Source organism: Dermacentor andersoni, chromosome 10 (assembly GCF_023375885.2).
Source record: "Dermacentor andersoni chromosome 10, qqDerAnde1_hic_scaffold, whole genome shotgun sequence".
NCBI classification, from domain to species: Eukaryota; Metazoa; Arthropoda; class Arachnida; order Ixodida; family Ixodidae; genus Dermacentor; species Dermacentor andersoni.
This window is the reverse complement of record NC_092823.1, coordinates 132572265-132578434: the sequence shown is the minus strand read 5'-3', so window position 1 is coordinate 132578434 and position 6170 is coordinate 132572265.

The following is a 6170-nucleotide window of genomic DNA, read 5'->3' as shown; positions in this document are numbered from 1 at the left end:
ACATCCCTTTCCACAGGGTGGATGTTCTTCTCTTGGTTCTTGCCGGCATAGTTCTTGCTTTTGTTGCTACTTAACAATGGTTTTTACACGCTACAGGTATCTGGCGATACATCAGGAGATTTTACAAGTGTTATTACGCTCATGGCAGGCATGCCATCAATGAGAACTTAACCGGGGTACCATTCCCAAGAAATACAACCAAAGGGAACAGACAGATTAATACAGATGGTAGTATTCTGCCATTTATTCTATTCGAAAGCGGCGTCCTCCTCTTCCTTCACCGTGCCTTCGGTTCTTCCTCTTCTTTCATGGCCTAAATGCAGCATGCTTCACCCTAGCTTGTTCTTTTTGTTAATACCTCCTTGTGTGGTACTTCAAAGTATTGGTACGGGGATGTTGGGAGTATAGAAGATTGTACTTACAATATATATATATATATATATATATATATATATATATATATATATATATAGCGTATCATGGCTACGCACGCTTATATCGCATTCCGTTTCTCTACCACGGCTGCGCTTTAAAACCACGGCGCTGCAGTTTTTTGCTTTTCTTTTCTTTCTTCTTCTCCGCCCTTAAACTGGCTCTCTCAACTACTACACGCAGAGACAAAGAAACAGCACGCGCATTAGATCCCATAGATGAGATGAATATTTACAATTAGTATTAGGGTTATAATTATATTCGAGTGCTGATTGCCGTGCTATCGTTTGCTAACGAAGCTTTCCCTCAAGTCTAAATATTTTAAGGCAGTTTGTCGTGTGCGTATCATGGCTACGCACGCTTATATCGCATTCCGTTTCTCTACCACGGCTGCGCTTTAAAACCACGGCGCTGCAGTTTCTGCTTTTCTCTTCTCTCTTCTTTTCCGCCCTTAAACTGGCTCTCTCAACTACTACACGCAGAGACAAAGAAACAACGCGCGAATGCGATCCCATAGATGAGATGAATATATATATATATATATATATATATATAGAAAACTATCAGTCATAGCTCTCGTAGTATAGCCCTCTGGGCCGTTTCCTTTTTTTTCGAAAGTAGTCCTATTAGGGTTATTATAATTACACGAAGGTACTTCGCCCTCATCAGCAGCAGTCCTTGGTATAGTTATTCTGGCGGCTAGCTTCCCACGCTATGCGTGCCGCCATCGCACCTGGTTAAGCTTTTCCTAGACGCTAGAACTATGCTTTGTCCGCGCAACCTTGAGCGATCGGAAAGCGCGTTTCCCCCTCTTGGCCGGCGGAGAAGGGATGCTTCGTTCCGGCCGCGAAGCTCTCCACATCTCTGTAAGGTGCCTTGTGGATGTCTCGTGCTGAAGATGCCCTCTCGGTGAGCGCATATTTCACCCCTCATCTTTTAAGAGGTTCAATACATACAAGCATTTGTCTAGCAAACCAGATTTTTTTTCAAGGGAATTTTCCACGTCTCAGTAATTTCACTCGTCGTATTCGAGTGCTGATTGCCGTGTTATAGTTTGTTAACGAAGCTTTCCCTCAAGTCTAAATATTTTAAGGCAGTTTTCCTAGCCTCTAAAGCCGCTCGAGTTCGCTCTTCTCCTTGAGCGGCCATTTTTCCTAGAAAGTATGCCTTCCAACTACTCGGCCCTTAAACTGGCTCTCTCAACTACTACACGCAGAGACAAAGAAACAGCGCGCGCATTAGATCCCATAGATGAGATGAATATCTACAATTAGTATCAGGGTTATAATTATATTCGAGTGCTGATTGCCGTGCTATCGTTTGCTAACGAAGCTTTCCCTCAAGTCTAAATATTTTAAGGCAGTTTGTCGTGTGCGTATCATGGCTACGCACGCTTATATCGCATTCCGTTTCTCTACCACGGCTGCGCTTTAAAACCACGGCGCTGCAGTTTTTTGCTTTTCTTTCCACGTAAGTGTGAGGCTCGGAGGAGGACCTGGGGCGCTTGAAAGTAGCCTGTGGCCTGACGAACCAACCGACTGAGCTATCGTTCCGGGCAACATCGAAGGGTCACGGGTTCAAACCACCTGTTATGTTCCTTTTTTTTTTCTTTCCGCCCCTTTTTCTTTCTTTTTTTTTCTTTCTTTTAATGTCTTTTCCTTTATTTTATCACTGTACGGGAACCCTCCTAAAAAAAAAAAAAAGAAAGAAAAGAAAAGAAAGATATATATCTTCAAATATGTATGGCCTCACACTCACATGTGCAGGTCATAAGTACCAGGTTCTCTAGCCGAGTGCCATCCATGCGGTATAACCGAGCTCAGATTGGTCCACCTTGACTGACCAAGTAGGGCACCACTGTAGGTTAAATGAGGCGTACAACTCCTGCGGGACCCGCCGTGGTTGCTCAGTGGTTATGGTGTTAGACTGCTGAGCACGAGGTCGCGGGATCGGACCCCGACCACGGCGGCCGCATTTCGATGGGGGCGAAATGCGAAAACACCCGTGTACTTAGAATTAAGTGCACGTTAAAGAACCCCAGGTGGTCGAAATTTTCGGAGTCCTCCACTACGGCGTGCATAATCAGAAAGTGGTTCTGTCACGTAAAACCCCATAAATTAATTTTTAATTTAACTTCTACGGGGACGGTAGAGTATCCGTCTCCAGTGCAAGAGGACCGTGATTCAAACCCCGGTGCCGAGCTATTCTCCACCGGAATATACAAAAAAAAAAACCGTGTGTTGAGAAAATTGCACAAACAGGCCTGGAGTGCGGCCTGATCCCGGTGACCAGAACCGGTAACGCACTCTCTCACCAGAGCAGGATTGGCCACCCTGGTGCAGTACTTGGCCACAACCTCCTATATGAATACAACAATCGAACCCCGGCCCTCAGTCCCCAGCAGCCGCGAAGCAACTGACCACGGCGGCGGTCAGATCTGTGACGCTGCAGAGGGTGCTAAGAATACCTGGCTCCGGACAGGCCGCCATTGGAATCTGAACCTGGCAACGTTTAACGTTAGAACGCTATCTAGTGAGGCGAGTCTAGCAGTGTTATTGGAGGAATTAGAGGGTAGTAAATGGGATATAATAGGGCTCAGTGAGGTTAGGAGGACAAAAGAAGCATATACAGTGCTAAAAAGCGGGCATGTACTGTGTTACCGGGGCTTAGCGGAGAGACGAGAACTAGGAGTCGGATTCCTGATTAATAAGGAAATAGCTGGTAACATACAGGAATTCTATAGCATTAACGAGAGGGTGGCATGTCTTGTTGTGAAACTTAATAAGAGGTACAAAATGAAGGTTGTACAGGTCTACGCTCCTACATCTAGTCATGATGACCAGGAAGTCGAAAGCTTTTATGAAGACGTAGAATCGGCGATGGGTAAAGTCAAAACAAAATACACTATACTGATGGGCGACTTCAATGCCAGGGTAGGCAAGAAGCAGGCTGGAGACAAGTCAGTGGGGGAATATGGCATAGGCTCTAGGAATAGCAGAGGAGAATTATTAGTAGAGTTTGCAGAACAGAATAATATGCGTATAATGAATACCTTTTTCCGCAAGCGGGTTAGCCGAAAGTGGACGTGGAGGAGCCCGAATGGTGAGACTAGAAATGAAATCGACTTCATACTCTGCGCGAGCCCTGGCATCATTCAAGATGTAGACGTGCTCGGCAAGGTACGCTGCAGTGACCACAGGATGGTAAGAACTCGAATTAGCCTAGACTTGAGGAGGGAACGAAAGAAACTGGTACACAAGAAGCCAATCAATGAGTTAGCGGTAAGAGGGAAACTAGAGGAATTCCGGATCAAACTACAGAACAGGTATTCGGCTTTAACTCAGGAAGAGGACCTTAGTGTTGAAGCAATGAACGACAATCTCATGGGCATCATCAAGGAGTGCGCAATAGAAGTCGGTGGTAACGCCGTTAGACAGGAAACCAGTAAGCTATCGCAGGAGACGAAAGATCTGATCAAGAAACGCCAATGTATGAAAGCCTCTAATCCTACAGCTAGAATAGAACTGGCAGAACTTTCTAAGTTAATCAACAAGCGTAAGACAGCGGACATCAGGAACTACAATATGGATAGAATTGAACAGGCTCTCAGGAAAGGAGGAAGCCTAAAAACAGTGAAGAAGAAACTAGGAATAGGCAAGAATCAGATGTGTGCGTTAAGAGACAAAGCCGGCAATATCGTTACTAATATGGACGAGATAGTTCAAGTGGCTGAGGAGTTCTATAGAGATTTATACAGGAGCAGTGGCACCCACGACGATAGTGGAAGAGAGAATAGCCTAGAGGAATGCGAAATCCCACAGGTAACGCCAGAAGAAGTAAAGAAAGCCTTAGGAGCTATGCAAAGGGGGAAGGCAGCTGGGGAGGATCAGGTAACAGCAGATTTGTTGAAGGATGGTGGTCAGATTGTTCTAGAGAAACTGGCCACCCTGTATACGCAATGCCTCATAACCTCGAGCGTACCGGAATCTTGGAAGAACGCTAACATAATCCTAATCCATAAGAAAGGGGACGCCAAAGACTTGAAAAATTATAGACCGATCAGCTTACTGTCCGTTGCCTACAAAGTATTTACTAAGGTAATCGCAAATAGAATCAGGAACACCTTAGACTTCTGTCAACCAAAGGACCAGGCAGGATTCCGTAAAGGCTACTCAACAATAGACCATATTCACACTATCAATCAAGTGATAGAGAAATGTGCAGAATATAACCAACCCTTATATATAGCTTTCATTGATTACGAGAAAGCGTTTGATTCAGTCGAAACCTCAACAGTCATGGAGGCATTACGGAATCAGGGTGTAGATGAGCCATATGTAAAAATACTGGAAGATATCTATAGCGGCTCCACAGCCACCGTAGTCCTCCACAAAGAAAGCAACAAAATCCCTATAAAGAAAGGCGTCAGACAGGGAGATACGATATCTCCAATGCTATTCACAGCATGTTTACAGGAGGTATTCAGAGGCCTGGAGTGGGAAGAATTGGGGATAAAAGTTGATGGAGAATACCTTAGCAACTTGCGATTCGCTGATGATATTGCCTTGCTTAGTAACTCAGGAGACCAATTGCAATGCATGCTCACTGACCTGGAGAGGCAAAGCAGAAGAGTGGGTCTGAAAATTAATCTGCAGAAAACTAAAGTACTGTTTAACAGTCTCGGAAGAGAACAGCAGTTTACGATAGGTAGCGAAACACTGGAAGTGGTAAGGGAATACATCTACTTAGGGCAGGTAGTGACCACGGATCCGGATCATGAGACTGAAATAACCAGAAGAATAAGAATGGGTTGGGGTGCGTTTGGCAGGCATTCTCAAATCATGAACAGTAGGTTGCCACTATCCCTCAAAAGGAAAGTGTACAACAGCTGTGTGTTACCAGTACTCACATATGGGGCAGAAACCTGGAGGCTTACGAAAAGGGTTCTGCTGAAATTGAGAACGACGCAACGAGCTATGGAAAGAAGAATGATGGGTGTAACGTTAAGGGATAAGAAAAGAGCAGATTGGGTGAGGCAACAAACGCGGGTAAACGACATCTTAGTTGAAATCAAGAAAAAGAAATGGGCATGGGCCGGACATGTAATGAGGAGGGAAGATAACCGATGGTCACTAAGAGCTACGGACTGGATTCCAAGAGAAGGGAAGCGTAGCAGGGGGCGGCAGAAAGTTAGGTGGGCAGATGACATTAAGACGTTTGCAGGGACAGCATGGTCACAATTAGTACATGACCGGGGCAGTTGGAGAAGTATGGGAGAGGCCTTTGCCCTGCAGTGGGCGTAACTAGGCTGATGATGATGATGATATATATATATATATATATATACACACACACAAAATGAGTCACAGTAGTTAAGATGGCTGACCACCAACAACACGCAGCAGCCAGCGTCCCGCGATCTCCTTTTTCCTCTCTTCATTCGTCCTTCCGTAACAGGACCCCCGGGGGGTTGAAGCGCCGTCTCGGCGCATAGCAGGCGAAGAATTCCGAGCGCATTATGTCTTCAGCTGCGAAACGTGGACGGTGTCAACAGGCGTAGGACTTGATGCATCAAACTGTAGCCGTGCAATCTCGTAATTTACATCGTTAACTTGACGTAGGACTTTATAAGGCCCCGTGTAGCGAGAGAGAAGCTTCTGGGAGAGGCCTACCCGACGACATGGTGACCAAAGGAGCACCGAAGCACCTGGCGCGAACTTAACATCGCGATGGCACCG